The 15,363-nt window shown below is 43.7% G+C and overlaps 1 protein-coding gene across 1 annotated transcript in view; it reads left to right on the top strand.

The window, feature by feature from the left end:
• Positions 1 to 15,363, top strand: part of SHANK2 (SH3 and multiple ankyrin repeat domains 2) — a 618,929-nt gene that overhangs the window by 59,485 nt on the left and 544,081 nt on the right. The window lies entirely within an intron of this gene.

Raw genomic sequence — 15,363 nt, 5'->3', positions numbered from 1 at the left:
TGTGAGGGAAGCACAGAATCTTCAAATGCGGTAGTGGGGGTGAATAGGTGACAATTTGAGGTAGTGTTTTCAGTTTAGGTTGTGTGACAGACCCAGAGCAGTTGGGTGCAGGAGTCTGGTAGCAGGCAAATATACTGGCCACTGGATGAATAGTTTTCTGTTCACTGACTGACCAGAGCAGGGGCTGCCCTAGAGCAATCAGGAACCTGCTAGAACGAACTAAGACAGGCAAGCTAATTAAGACACCTGTAGCCAATTAAGAACTTAGTAGAATCAATTATGGCAGGCAGGCTAATCAGGACACCTGTTTTAAAAAGAACCTCCCATCAGTTAGTGGGGGGCGTGCAAGGAGCAGGGAGTGAGAAGGCATGCTGCTGGAGGACTGAGGAGTACAAGTGTTCTCAGACTTCAGGAGGAAGGCCCTGCGGTGAGGATAAACAAGGTGCTGGGGGGAGGCCATGGGAAAGTAGCCCAGGGAGTTGTAGCTGTCACACAGCTGATACAGGAGACATTGTGGACAGCTGCTATCCACAGGGCCCTGTGCTGGAACATGGTGTAGAGGGTGGGCCTGTGTTCCCCCCCATTCCCCCGACTCCCTGTCTGACACAGGAGGAGTTGACCTGGTCTGTGAGACACAAGAGGGGAAGGTCTAATTTGGACAGGGATCTGGCCCGTCCCTGACCCACTAGGTGGGACAAGAGATTGTTCTCTGTTCCCCCAATGCTGGCCAGTGATGAGGTTAGCTGTGTGAATGGCAGGTTTGAGCCTGTAGCAAAAGCGGCCAAACTGAAGGCTGCCGTGAATTTCTGAGGTGAGCAAATCCGCCAGAAAGCGCAGGACCTACCAAGGCAGAGGAGGAACTTTGTCACAGTTGTTTCGGTTTTTTTTTTTTTTTAGTTGAAGAGGGAGAACTGAACAACTGTATTCTACTTTTATTGAATATTACAGAAGAAGTGAAAAATTCCTTTCAGATCACTTTTAGTTAAGGCATCTTGAGGTTTTGGCTTAATGTGTTATTTTAGTCTCTGGCTTTGACTAAGCCCTGGTCTACACTAGGACTTTAGGTCGAATTTAGCAGCGTTAAATCGAAGTAAACCTGCACCCGTCCACACGATGAAGCCCTTTATTTCGACTTAGAGGACTCTTAAAATCGATTTCCTTACTCCACCCCTGACAAGTGGATTAGCGCTTAAATCGGCCTTGCCGGGTCGAATTTGGGGTACTGTGGACACAATTTGACGGTATTGGCCTCCAAAAACTATCCTAGAGTGCTCCATTGTGACCACTCTGGACAGCACTCTCAACTCAGATGCACTGGCCAGGTAGACAGGAAAAGAACCGCGAACTTTTGAATCTCATTTCCTGTTTGGCCAGCGTGGCAAGCTGCAGGTGACCATGCAGAGCTCATCAGCAGAGGTGACCATGATGGAGTCCCAGAATCGCAAAAGAGCTCCAGCATGGACTGAACGGGAGGTACGGGATCTGATCGCTGTATGGGGAGAGGAATCCGTGCTATTAGAACTCAGTTCCAGTTTTCGAAATGCCAAAACCTTTGTCAAAATCTCCCAGGGCATGAAGGACAGAGGCCATAACAATGACCCAAAGCAGTGCCGTGTGAAACTTAAGGAGCTGAGGCAAGCCTACCAGAAAACCAGAGAGGCGAATGGCTGCGCCGGGTCAGAGCCCCAACCATGCCACTTCTATGATGAGCTGCATGCCATTTTAGGGGGTTCAGCCACCACTACCCCAGCCGTGTTGTTTGACTCCTTCAATGGAGATGGAGGCAACACGGAAGCAGGTTTTGGGGATGAAGAAGATGATGATGATGATGAGGTTGTAGATAGCTCACAGCAAGCAAGCGGAGAAACCGGTTTTCCCGACAGCCAGGAACTGTTTCTCACCCTGGACCTGGAGCCAGTACCCCCCGAACCCACCCAAGGCTGCTTCCTGGACCCGGCAGGTGGAGAAGGGACCTCCGGTGAGTGTACCTTTTAAAATACTATACATGGTTTAAAAGCAAGCATGTGAAAGGATTAATTTGCCCTGGCATTCGCGGCTCTCCTGGATGTACTCCCAAAAGCCTTTGCAAAAGTCCATGGTAGGACACTTTATCACTCCAGGGCAGTAACACGTACTCGGGAATCATTGTACAACAAAACATTGAAGTGTATGTTTGCTGGCGTTCAAACAACATCCGTTCTTTATCTCTCTGTGTTATCCTCAGGAGAGTGAGATATCATTCATGGTCACCTGGTTGAAATAGGGTGCTTTTCTTCAGGGGACACTCAGAGGAGCCCATTCCTGTTTACCTGTGGCTGAACAGAAATGTTCCCCGCTGTTAGCCACGGGGAGGGGGGAGGTTGAAGGGGTAGCCACGTGGGGGGGAGGCAAAATGCAACCTTGTAACGAAAGCATGTGTGCTATGTATGTAATGTTAACAGCAAGGTTTACCCTGAAAGAGTGTAGCCATTGTTTTATAAAATGTGTCTTTTTAAATACTGCTGTCCCTTTTTTTTTCTCCACCAGCTGCCTGTGTTTCAATGATCACAGGATCTGCTCCTTCCCAGAGGCTAGTGAAGATTAGAAAGAAAAAAAAAAAACGCACTCGTGATGAAATGAGCTCTCTGAGCTCATGCTGTCCTCCCACACTGACAGAGCACAGATGAATGCGTGGAGGCAAATAATGTCAGAGTGCAGGAAAGCACAAAATGACCAGGAGGAGAGGTGGCGGGCTGAAGAGAGTAAGTGGCGGGCTGAAGAGAGTAAGTGGCGGGCTGAAGACAGGGCTGAAGCTCAAATGTGGCGGCAGCGTGATGAGAGGAGGCAGGATTCAATGCTGAGGCTGCTGAAGGACCAAACCAGTATGCTCCAGTGTATGGTTGAGCTGCAGCAAAGGCAGCTGGAGCACAGACTGCCACTACAGCCCCTGTGTAACCAACCGCCCTCCTCCCCAAGTTCCATAGCCTCCACACCCAGACGCCCAAGAACGCGGTGGGGGGGCCACCGGCCAACCAGCCACTCCGCCACAGAGGATTGCCCAAAAAAAAGAAGGCTGGCATTCAATAAATTTTAAAGTTGTAAACTTTTAAAGTGCTGTGTGGCATTTTCCTTCCCTCCTCCACCACCCCTCCTGGGCTACGTTGGTAGTCTTCCCCCTATTTGTGTGAGGAATGAATAAAGAATGCATGAATGTGAAGCAACAATAACTTTATTGCCTCTGCAAGCGGTGATTAAAGGGAGGAGGGGAGGGTGGTTAGCTTGCAGGGAAGTAGAGTGAACCAAGGGGCGGGGGGTTTCATCAAGGAGAAACAAAGAGAACTTTCACACCGTAGCCTGGCCAGTCATGAAACTGGTTTTCAAAGCTTCTCTGATGCATACCGCTCCCTCCTGTGCTCTTCTAACCGCCCTGGTGTCCGGCTGTGCGTAACCAGCAGCCAGGCGATTTGCCTCAACCTCCCACCCTGCCATAAACGTCTCCCCCTTACTCTCACAGATATTGTGGAGCACACAGCAAGCAGTAATAACAATGGGAATATTGGTTTCGCTGAGGTCTAAGCGAGTCAGTAAACTGCGCCAGCGTGCCTTTAAACGTCCAAATGCACATTCTACCACCATTCAGCACTTGCTCAGTCTGTAGTTGAACAGCTCCTGACTACTGTCCAGGCTGCCTGTGTATGGCTTCATGAGCCATGGCATTAAGGGGTAGGCTGGGTCCCCAAGGATAACTATAGGCATTTCAACATCCCCAACAGCTATTTTCTGGTCTGGGAATAAAGTCCCTTCCTGCAGCTTTTGAAACAGAGCAGAGTTCCTGAAGATGCGAGCGTCATGTACCTTTCCCGGCCATCCTACGTTGATGTTGGTGAAACGTCCCTTGTGATCCACCAGAGCTTGCAGCACTATTGAAAAGTACCCCTTGCGGTTTATGTACTTGCCGGCTTGGTGCTCCGGTGCCAAGATAGGGATATAGGTTCTGTCTATGGCCCCACCACAGTTAGGGAATCCCATTGCAGCAAAGCCATCCACTATGACCTGCACATTTCCCAGGGTCACTACCCTTGATATCAGCAGATCTTTGATTGCGTGGGCTACTTGCATCACAGCAGCTCCAAGAGTAGATTTGCCCACTCCAAATTGATTCCCAACTGACCGGTAGCTGTTTGGCGTTGCAAGCTTCCACAGGGCTATCGCCACTCGCTTCTCAACTGTGAGGGCTGCTCTCATCTTGGTATTCATGCGCTTCAGGGCAGGGGAAAGCAAGTCACAAAGTTCCATGAAAGTGCCCCTATGCATGCGAAAGTTTCGCAGCCACTGGGAATCGTCCCAGACCTGCAACACTATGCGGTCCCACCAGTCTGTGCTTGTTTCCCGAGCCAAGAATCGGCGTTCCACAGCATGAACCCGCCCCATTAGCACCATGATGCATGCATTGGCAGGGCCCAGGCTTTCAGAGAAATCTGTGTCCATGTCCTGACCACTCACGTGACCGCGCTGACGTCGCCTCCTCGCCCGGTATCGCTTTGCCAGGTTCTGGTGCTGCATATACTGCTGGATAATGTGTGTGGTGTTTAATGTGCTCCTAATTGCCAAAGTGAGCTGAGCGGCCTCCATGCTTGCCTTGGTATGGCGTCCGCACAGAAAAAAGGCGCGGAACGATTGTCTGCTGTTGCTCTGACGGAGGGAGGGGCGACTGACGACATGGCTTACAGGGTTGGCTTCAGGGAGCTAAAATCAACAAAGGGGGTGGCTTTACATCAAGGAGTATTTCAGGCAGGACTTCACTGAGGGTTCCAATAAGAAATGGTGCACCTAAGTTATTGTTCTTATTGGAACAATGAGGTTAGTCTGGCCTCTGATTGATACATGGCTAGATTTACCTTGCTGCACCTTCTCTGTGAGTGACTGCAGTGTGACCTAGAGGAATGAGTCCCCTAGACGGGGGAGAGGGGGAAGCAAATGAGTACAAAACAAATCTGGTCTATTTCTTGTTTTGATCCACTCCATCTATCTTTTACATCTTTTGCTGGCCGCAGACAGTGCAGAAGGACTGCATGCCATCCACATCTCATGGCTGCCCGGCAGAAGATGATGCAATAGGACTGCTAGCAATCCTTATCGCCTGCCTGCTCACCATAAGACGGTTCAATAGGACTGACTGCAGGACTAAAGAGAATGACCTGGTCGAGTCACTCCAAATTTAGTCCCTGCGCCCATGTCTGCCCAGGCGCTCCTGGCCGACGTGGCCAGGAGCACCTCGGACATGATGAGGACAGCTACAAGTGTACTGTACCATCTGCTGCCACAAGGCAATGGGTTGCTGCTACTGTGTAGCAATGCAGTACCACGTCTGCCAGCATCCAGGAGACATAGGGTGAGGGTTACCTGAGCGGGCTCCATGCTTGCCGTGGTATGGCGTCTGCACAGGTAACTCAGGAAAAAAGGCGCGAAACGATTGTCTGCCCTTGCTTTCACGGAGGGAGGGAGGGAGGGAACGGGGGCCTGACGATATGTATCCAGAACCACCTGCGACAATGTTTTAGCCCCATCAGGCATTGGGATCTCAACCCAGAATTCCAATGGGCAGCGGAGACTGCGGGAACTGTGGGATAGCCACCCACAGTGCAACACTCCGGAAGTCGACACTAGCCTCGGTACTGTGGAAGCACTCCGCCAAGTTAATGCACTTAATGCACTTAGAGCATTTTCTGTGGGGACACAGACACTCGAATATATAAAACCGATTTCTAAAAAAACGACTTCTATAAATTCGACCTGATTTCGTAGTGTAGACATACCCGAGATTCTGTCTTTATTTCCCCATAGCACTTACTGTGTAAAAAAATATACCCAGTGTAAAATAAGGATATTTGATCTATAATGAATCATAGGTATGTGTAAAACTTCTATCAGTGCATGAAATACACTTTTAGATAATAAAAATAATTCTTAATACCACTAATGTTCCTTTACGTAGTCATACTGCACTTCTTTTTCACCTTCCATTACTGAAAGTGGTTCATAGATTGTGTTAGAAAATTCCCTGATATACATTTTACTCCTGTGTATTCCAGTTTCTTAGGCTAAATTATACAAGTGTCACACCCTCCGTTCCTCCTGTGCCCATGTTCAGACATTTTTCTGTTCATCTAAAAATTTAAACTTTGTGGGAGTGCATGAGGGCTTTATTACATCATTAAGATGAAATACCATACCAACCGCACATAATAAAGACTACATTTGCATTATGTTATTGTGATCCTAAAAAAGGATCTCTGTGATAGAAGGCAAGAGGTCTCTGGTATCTAGCAGTGAATTTCAGTCGGTCTGACCAGTTCAGTGTATCCCAAGTCACTATTTTGATAATGTGTGTAAAAGGTGTCATATAATATGTCATTAAAAAACTAATAACTCACTGATCATTAATATTCTGGTGTGATGTATGTACTGTGAACCCTCAAAGGATTATATAGAGGTGATGGAATTATACTATAATGTGTTTAAACCAGGCATGTCAAGGGGGAGTTGATAAACAGGTTTTCTCCAAAAAAAAAAAAAAAAAAAAAGAGGCCAACACCTCAAACCAGGAGTGGCCAAATTCAGTGGGCTATTCATTTGTATCGGAGGTTGCAGAAAGTGGTCATTTGCAGTGTAAAAATCACCCATGGGGAGAAGACCGCATGGAGTCTACACCAGACAGCATGGTTCCACACCAAGCAGGAAAAAGGAACTCTATCTGGGGATACATTTAAGAACAATACATTTCAAAGGTTTACTGGTTTATATAGCAGGGGTAGTGAAACCCTAAGTTATCTTACACCTCAGGAGACATGGAAAACCAGTATGACTCTATGGGAAATCTGGCTAAGAGCCAGGCAATCTTTGCTGGAAAAGGAAAATTGGTGAGGAAACTACCTTGAAGAAAGACAGTAGTTTATTAAGTTAGGTCTTAGCCATTAGAAAGTGTATTTTTACTTCTGTTTGTTTGTAACCCTCTAATCTCTGGGCTTGTCTACACTTACAATGCTGCAGTGGCACAGCTGCACTGGTGGAGCTGTGCCGCTGTAGCGCTTAGTGAAGATGCTGCCTTCGCCAATAGGAGAGCTTCTCCCATTGACGTAGGCACTCCACCTCCCCAAGAGGCGGTAGCTATAGCAACGGGAGAAGATCTCCCATTGACATAGTGATATCTACACCAACAATTATACCAACGTAAGTTGGTAGTGTAGACCAAGCCTTTATCCCTTGAACCTGAACTTACTTACATCTATTTTTTATTTAATAAACTTGTTTTACTATAAATCAGTTCAGTGCTGTGATTAAAATAAGATTGTTTGTCAAACCTCAGTTGAATTAATGAGCAGTATTGTATTGACTCTTTAAAGGAGCAAAAAACTTTACTTCTGTGAGTGTTCTAGGAGAGGGCTGGACACTGCGGGGAGATGGTGCTGGGGAAAATCATGGCTGAGGCAGTGGTGTTAGTGTCACTCTGCAAACAGTAACTGGGTGGTAGAAGCTAGGGTGTGACCTGCATGGTGGCAGTTGGTGTATGGGCCATGAGTCACAGCAGCACAGCATTTAAGGCACGCAGAGTTGCAGAGTAGATGGTGACACATCCCCGCACTGGTCTGGGTTGATCCCCAAAACTTCACAGGTTTCAGAGTAGCAGCCGTGTTAGTCTGTATTCGCAAAAAGAAAAGGAGGTGCCACAAGGAAAAAACAAATTTGTTAGTCTCTAAGGTGCCACAAGTACTCCTTTTCTTTTTGCAAAACTTCAGTCTTTCTTTCTGTCATATATATTAAAATAAACACTCATCCAGATATTCTAACCCTGATGGCAAACTTCTTCACCTTCAATGGTTCAGGATTTCATCTAGAGTGCAGAGCCATTAGGTAGCTCAGGCTTGTGTTGGTCAATCTGGAAGTTTTGAGAGCCAGGGAGAAGAATTACTGGGCCTATCTGTAACCAGAATCATCATTTGAACCAGGTTTATTCTCTACTACAAGAGATACTACAAAAGGGACAGAATCAGGTTAAAAATCGTAGGCTGGATTTGCACCTTCATGAAAGAAATCTGTCTAGGGGAAAGGAAATGCCATGTATTTCAGTGCACTGAATTTCCTCCTGATTGTTCTGTTATGTGGTGCCCGTCTCTGTGCTCCCCGTGCACTCTTAAAGAACCATGCCCTTCAAAAGCACAGTATCCATAGGCATCACTGCTTGGTCAGTGCATCTCTTCTTAATGCAGCTTACTCTTATGACAGCTGTTATAACAGAGGCTTCTGGGTGTAAGGTCCTGTATGATCAGCTATGTTCATCACTTACATATGATTTAGAAAGATCTCTGTAACTGTTATTAGGTTTGTGCTGGTAAAGGCTTATATTTGTAGTCCTGGAGTCTGATTTTGCTTAATTTGTGTGACCCGTTGTTAAGAATATTTTAGATTGTGATTCAATCAAGATTTTTCAAGGGTTTTTATATTCCCTTTGCATTCCTTGATTAGCCTGTTATAATTTCACTTGTTTGAATTTCCTAAGTGTTCTTTCATGAAATCACAAATGGTAATGAATTCACCTAATCAGGCTTTAAAGGGGTACCATCAACATGAAATCTAGTCAATTACAAATAAATACATGAGTAAAAAATATTTCTTGTCCTACACCTGTCCCTCGAGTTCTCCTGTCAGTCTCCTGTGTTGCTGAGTTATAAATACAAAAAATAAAAAGTCTAAATAGACCCATCACCCCAGAGCCTGCACCCCAAGACGGAGCCTTCACCACACACCAACCACCAGCCCAGAGCCCCCTCACACACCCTGAACCCCTCTGTCCCACCCCCCAGCCTAGAGCCCCCTCCTGCACTCCAACCCCTTATCTCTGACCCCACCATGGAACCCTCACCCCCTCTGGACCCCAACCCCCTACCCCACCCCTGTGAAAATGGTGAGGGTGGGGGAGAGCGAGTCACAGAGGGAGGGGAATGTAGTGAGCAGCAGGACAGGGCCTTGGGGAAGGGGGGAGCAGGGGGTGTTGCCTTGGGGAAGGAGTGGGGCTAGGGTGTTTGGTTTTGTAGGATTAGAAAGTTGGCAACCCCAGTTCCGTAGAGATTCTGGGCTGCAGTGTAACCCGAGATGGGCTTCCTGGAGCTGTTGTAACTTACTTCAAGGATTTTTTGGCTCCTGGAGCAGCCCAAAATTAGGATGGCACATAAGCTACTATTGTCCCTGCCACTCCACTGGGCTATGTCTTACGTGCTACACCTCCTGGAGGCACAGCTATGAATCCAGCCCACTATGTTCAAGGGAAGCTGATATTTATTTCTGGTTGTGCCAACACCCCGTTGTGCGACTTCAGGTGAATTACTTCACCTCTCTGTTTGTCAGTTTCCCCATGTGTAAAATGGGGATGATTATATTTCTTTTCCTCTGAAAAGCACTGGGATCTCCAAATGTAAAGTTCTAAATAAAGAGCTAAGTATTGTTTTTATTGTTTGTTTAGCTCTTGTGTTATGTGATCGGCAGGGAAGAAAAATGACCCTCTTAAACCACATACCTTCTTTCATAGTTAAATTGCATTGAAACCTTTTGTCACATGCAAAATTTCAGCTTTTGTTTTCTGTTCGGTCACCTAAAACTTGACTATGTTGACAAAACCCTGGAAGCTTTATGGTAGGCTGACAGCAGTATAGGATAGAGTTACCTTTTTTTTGCCGTGTGCTACAATGGAGGAGGAATGGTTCAGAATAATCTAAATCCCTGAGCCAAAGCTATTATAACTCACTGAAAAGGTCTGGTGCTTTGATCTGATAGTTCTGCAGTTCTTGGGTTGGGCATGTTCGTGTGGTTTCTGTCTAATGCAGAGGAGAGAATTATCCTTGAAGGAATGCTAAGGAATATCATCGTGCAAGCTGGTCTGTTATTTATTTTTAATGTTAAATGCAAAACTATATCTGGCAGTTAAGCCAGTGAAGGCTTAAAGAGTTTGTTGCAAATCCTGCTTTGTTTGTAAATACTTGTATCATTTTATTTTATTTTCTAGGTCTCTATTTTGTCTGCATACCAGCTATATACATAAATCTCATTCACTACTTTTCTCTACTAAAAAGTGAACATTGCTTAGTCTGGTTATTGAAGATAGTAAGCAAATCTAGCTAGAGATATACTCTGTTAATTTCACCAGTGTTTTTGGACCTGCGTTGGAACTTGCCTGGCTGGGTAGCATTTAAAGATGGGAGTGTTATCTTTTTATGCCCTGAATCAAAATCCTGGAGATCTGGTTTCAATGGCCAGTGCTGCCACAGACTTCCTCGGTGACCTTGGGCAACTATTTAATCTTGTTGTGCCTTAGTCACCGTCTGTGAAATGGGGATAGTAATTCTGCCTCTTTCCCACCTTTGTCTGTCTTGTATATTTAGAGTGTAAACTCTTAGGGGCAGGGGCTGTCCCTTACTATGAGCTAGATTGTAATCTCACAATCTGCTTTAAGTAAGGGGCAGAGCAAATACTGAATTATGGCTCTAATTGCATGTCTACGCTACAAAAAAATAAATAAAATCCACAGCAGCAAGTCTCAGAGCCCAGGTCATCTGACTAGGGCTCGTGCTATGGGGCTAAAAATAATAGTGTAGACATTCAGGCCTGGGCTAGAGCTGAGCTCTGAAACCCAACGAGGGAGAAGGGTATCAAAGCCAAAGCTCCAGTCCAATTCCAAACGACTATGCTGCTATTTTTGGCCTCACAGCGTGAGCCCGAGTCAGTTGTCCTAGGCTCTGAGACTTGCTGCTGCGTTGTTGTTTTTTTCCAGTGTAGATGTACCCAGAGCTACAATTTAGTTGTGGCTTTCCCCTTGCTTCACAGGGGGAAGTAAGCTCTGCCAGCCTTTTTTCATAGCACAGCTATTTTCCCCTCCATGCTGCTTCAGGAGTGCTCACCAATGTGTTGGGGGAACAGGGCTGGCTCCTCACTCTTGTCCACCTTACTATGTAGAAAGGGGATTAGTGACTCAGCAGTTTATGCACTGCCACCCATGATATCAACTTACTCCCCTGCATGAGCAATCTGGAAGGGTCATATTCTAGCCCTAGCCTTGTACATTGTGTAGACAATAGTCTTGATCTCAGTAGAGGCATCTAAGCATTACTACAATACACCTAATAATAATGATCCAAATTAACCCATATTTTGAGTGGTGCCGTGGTTGGGTTTGAAATTGGCATGAGAATTATCTTTCTCCACACATCTCTATTATTAACTAACATAGATGGGCCTGAGTGGAGGAGTTCTATACTTCAAAATTTGGATTGGTTGCAACTCAGAAAGAAAACAAAAAATTTCAAATTATCCAGTAAAGGAAATAGAGCCCTGGGTTTGGGACAGTCTACATGCAGGTTGCTGCAGATCTTGGAAGCCCTGGGGTTCCTGGTCATGAGGCAAACCCGGCAGGGTACCAAGGAGCAAAGTAGGAAAGCTGGCAAGAAACCAGGCAGGTTTCTGATGGAACTCTACCTGGATTTCAGAAAAACCTTATTAAAATTCATGTGTCTCTGAAAAAATAGGTTAGATTTCAATGAATCAGTAAATTTCAACAAAAAATATTTCATCTGAATTTTACTGGTCAGTTCCAGTTAATACATAAGATATCTGTAATCCTACAAAGCAAAAATAGAGTATCATTTTGAAGTTTCCTTTGTCCTAAATGGGAAAGTCTTGTTCGGACCAAAACATTGTAAATGATAAGAAATAACAATGTTTTTGGCTAAGCAGCAAATAAATAAAAGAAGAACCTAATCAAAAACACAAAGAAGTCAGTTCAGGTAAAACTTTAATATATAACAAGCCACAAATGATGGAATCATCTTACCCATATGCTGGAAAAAAAGAGAATCTTCTTGTGTTAAGTGCCTTGATCTAATCTATGTAACAAGGCAGAAACAGTATTTCTCTAATAAAATTTAATTACCTTTGTATTTGACATATCACAAAAAATGTTTTTCTTGTGGACGATGATGGGGGAAAAAAACAGATACACTAAGCACAAATAGTAAATTAGTAAGCAACTGAGCTATTCTGCATGCCAGGGAGCTGGACTCGAGGTCAATATCTTCAATAAGCTCTGTTTTTTTTCCTCTCCTGTTGTTAATCTTTTTTAATTCTCTTGTGTCCTTTGCCTTCCACATATTAAAGTCTTTTTGATATTTACGTAGCCAAGTGCAGACAGAGGCTGGAAGATAATATTGCTTTCCGAAAATGCTTACATTATGCAGGTAATGAAGGGAAAATGAACTTTTTCCAGAGAGAGAATTATACTTTGTCTATTACTATATAAATAAGAAGGGAAAAGGCACTTTTAAAATCAAAGTAGTGTATTACTTCAACTTCACTTACAGAGAACTGTGAATAGCTAACTATTCATACAGTAAGATTCTCCTTTTAAATAGCTGAGGAAAAAATCATATTGAGTTAATAAAACACAAACTCTTTTGTATGTTGATAGCTATGCACCTTTTAAGATCTTCAGTCCAGGGTTTTGTAGATAAACTATAAGCATCCATTGTCTTAGGGGTCTTTTCATGAACAAAATAAAACATTGGTAGCTGTATATAAATTGAGAAGTGTTATATTCTTTGTCTTTTTAAACTTTTGAAGAATTTTTCTAAGGAGGTTGATTAAAACATCAAAATGTATTGAATAGAGAGGTGTATATTGTTTGAGTTGAAGGTTAATGCATTTGCAAATGTACTAAAGTCACTATATATATAATTAGATGCAGAAACATATGAAAAGTTTTGTGTTGTGGACATTAATTTCAGAAGTGCAATTTTTCTTTTGAAGCTAACATTATAGAAGGTAGATACTTTAGGAGGTCCGGGGAAAAAAAAACTATTACACTTTTATCTTTGGGTGTATGAATAATAGCTTTATTGGAATTCATGCAATCAATCAAAATGCAGTAATTTTCATATATCATCTAATTTGTTAACACTGTTACATTTCTAGAGCATAGCACAGAAACATGCCTAAGATCCTTGGAAGATATGATATAGACTCATTCAAAGGAATTTACTTATGAACATCTCTGTTTGTTTTGTTTGTTTATTGGCAAATGGAGGCTGAAAATCAGAGACCATAACTAAACTGCCATGGAAATGAACACAGACCTCGAATTACCACAGTGAAACCTGCTTTGAGTTAACCCAAGGGACCAGTCAAAGTTGATTGTGTAAAACAGGTGGCCTTTAACTAAAGGTCAAACAAAATGTGCTGGAAAGCATGTTTACTTAAAAGAAGGCACTTAAGACATTGGGTTTCCAGAGGGAGGTGGCCTTTAGTACAAGAGTCACTATAATTACTCTTTATGAATACTTAGTATAGTTTATCTAAAGATGAAGTTTGATTTAAAGAGAGAAATAGTATAAGCCAAAAGGAGCAAAATGTCATTTTTTTCACTACCTTGATTATATCACTCTCTATGCTGTATCTTTACATTGCCTCCATCTTGCCTTCAGCTTCACGTTCCACTGTCTTTAAGGCCTTGGATATCTCTGCTGCCATGTACAGATTTGATTTCATCTCCTCCTCCACCCTCTTTGCTCCTTTGCATGGAACAAGCCACTTGCCTCTGTATCCTTCTCCCAGACTTGTCTTTATACCTTTGTACATTGAATAGTCTCCCTCTCCTGGATTCTGATGCATGAAAACACAAAATTACACACTTAAGTTCAGTGCTGTTCAGAAGAACAATTAAGCATGTGCTTAACTGTGTAAACATGCTTAAAGTTAAGCACATGCTAAAATGCTCCCCTGAATTTTGAAACAAAATCAAACCAAACCAAACTCTGCACTGAGTAGAAATCTGTCTTCTGGTCACCAAATGGATTTTTTTTTTAATTTGAATTTCTGGTCATCTTAGGGCATGTCTACACGTACAGTGCAGCTGTGGCACTGCAGCGTGTCTCGGGAAGACGCTCAATGCTAATGAGAGAGAGCATAAAAAAACCATGTCAGCATAAAAAAAACACCTCTGCAAGCGGCAGAAGCTGTGTTGACAGGAGAATCTTTCCTGCCAGCGTAGTGCTGTGCACACAAGCGCTTATGTTGGTGTAACTTATGTCATTCAGGAGGTGGTTTATTCACACCCCTGAACAACATTGTAGTGTAGTGTAGACATAGCCTTAGGCTGTAAGCTCCTTGTGACTATGAGCGCATTGATTTTCCTCTGTGTTCTTTACAGTGCCAAGCATACTGCTAGCATTCCATAAATAGTATCTGGAAGAAGTACTATAACTTGCAGGACCTAGGTTTATGGAGCCAGAAAGAATAACTAATCAGTCAAAAATTTAACTCACCTAGAAATCAAGGTACTTTAAAAATCATGAAAGCAAATCTATATCTCCTGACTACAGACTCCAAATACAGAATGGGAACGGGAAGCTAGTACCTAATCCTTATGGGCACAAAACTTTCACTGAAATCAATGGGGAATTTTGAATATACTAGGACTTCACGATTGGGCCAGTAGTTTGTACGTATCTCTAGCCAGAATAGAGGGATAAGAAACTGAAAGAAACTTGATAGGAACCGGTCTACAGTAATTTTTTCTAGCTCTGCTATCTGTCTGGCCTATTGATTGATGTAGATTCTATAGCTATATTATAAGGATATTGTTGGTTATTAGATGTGATTGGTCACCATTCGTACTCTAGAGGTTTATAAAACAAAAAATAAAAAGTCTAAATGGACCCATCACCTATTATTTAGTAAACATAAAGATTCAGGGTAACATTTTCAAAAGCACTAAAGGGCATGTCTACACTACAGCTGGGAGGTGTGATTTCCATTGAAGGTAGGTAGACTCCTGTTTGCTCAACTCAAGGCAGCATGGCAGTGTGGACATTGCAGCATGGGCAGCATCTTGGGCTTGCCACCTATGCTCAGATCAAGGGGATTGGGAAGCTAGCTGTCGCCACCAATAGTGCTGCAACATCCATTTTTAGCATACTTTCTTGAGCTGAGCTAGCCTGAGTCTGTCTCTCCGTGCTGGGAATCACATCTCCCAGCTGCAGTGTAGACATACCCAAGTGACTTAGGAGCCCAGGTTCCATTTTAATAAAGCAGCTTAGGTCCTTCAAGTCTAATTGAAAATTAATGAGACGTAGGAGCCTAAGTGCTTAAGGCACCTTTGAAAATAGGTCTTAGGTACCTAAGTCACAGGCATTTTTTGAAAATTTACTTGAGCTTATGAAAACTGCTCAAAGCTTTATTCTAAAGTTAAAGTTTAGAATAGTGGATTCATTCTCTTTCTACAGTCCCATCTGACATGACCTTTATTGTTTAGACATAGTATTAAGAGTCCATATGTGGTACCAT

Source organism: Lepidochelys olivacea (genome assembly GCF_965140295.1).
Source record: "Lepidochelys olivacea isolate rLepOli2 genome assembly, chromosome: 6".
NCBI lineage: Eukaryota > Metazoa > Chordata > Testudines > Cheloniidae > Lepidochelys > Lepidochelys olivacea.
This window is presented reverse-complemented; position numbering and strand designations above follow the sequence as displayed.